At 42.3% G+C, this 1,009-nt stretch overlaps 1 protein-coding gene across 1 annotated transcript in view; it reads right to left on the reverse strand.

Moving 5' to 3' along the window:
* The window catches only part of LOC118748329 (kelch-like protein 5), a 72,251-nt gene that overhangs the window by 26,850 nt on the left and 44,392 nt on the right, over positions 1–1,009 (reverse strand). The gene's annotated exons all lie outside the window — the stretch shown is intronic.

The raw sequence follows: 1,009 nt of genomic DNA on the forward strand, positions 1-1,009 counted from the left end.
GGCATACTATGAACCTATGAACTATGGATGGTAGGTCTTATTTGGCCCACCCTGTACTTGGACGTAAATACATACATAAATTTGTATAATTTGATTTTTCCTTTCTGTACCTACCCCAGGCCAATTATGAGCTTCATTCATATCCTCGCACTGTGTCCAAGTATTCGAAGATGGGTCGTAACATTCAACAGATTTTAAATCAACCCTTTCACTGATGCCTCCCATAACAAAAATTTTGCCATTCAAAGCCACTGCACCAGCCCCCCTTCGTGGCGTAATCATGCTGCTAACAAGTTTCCATTCGCTACCGGGTGAATACCTAAAAACGGGTTGGTAATTAAATTTTTGATGTAATTGATAAATATACATGCATAGGTATCTGGCTCTTGAAACATAATATTCTGCAAGGGATTTTTAAGCAAATATAGCAAAAAAAGTCTAAACTGTCACTCAGCGCAAAAACAAAAGATTAGGCTGGGCATCGAAAACCTCTTGGATTTTGACTACCACGTATGGATAATAGAACATGGACATTTTTAATTTGGCTGAGACCCAAGAATTGCTGTTCTACTGTATAAGAAAAGACGGGTACAATCTTCCTTTTCAACCGAGTTCCGCTCCACAACCCTCCACAGGGATTGAATACCTACTTGTTTTCTCCACATCGTGTTTCCAACTTTCTTCTTTTTATTTATTGGCGCTGTAACCGCCTAAGCAATTTTGGCAGAGTCCAAAACAGCACGCCAGTCATTTCTCTTCTGTGTCAACTGGCGCCAATTGGAAACGCCAAGTGAAGCCAAGTCCTTCTCCACCTGGTCTTTCCAATGCAGAGGAGGCTGCTGTGGTTGTAGTGGTTAGCAGTGCGCGCGTAAGTATAAAGTCTATCCACCCATTTACTATCCCGGATGAAGCCGTGGATGTTCGATATATTCACCTCCGCTATCTCCCCCAAGCTATTGAAGAAGCGTGATCCCAAATGCTTGAGACGCTTTGTCTGGAGAGCTGGACA

This window comes from Rhagoletis pomonella, unplaced genomic scaffold (genome assembly GCF_013731165.1).
Source record: "Rhagoletis pomonella isolate Grant_MI unplaced genomic scaffold, Rhpom_1.0 Rhpom_scaffold_00013, whole genome shotgun sequence".
Classification (NCBI taxonomy): domain Eukaryota; kingdom Metazoa; phylum Arthropoda; class Insecta; order Diptera; family Tephritidae; genus Rhagoletis; species Rhagoletis pomonella.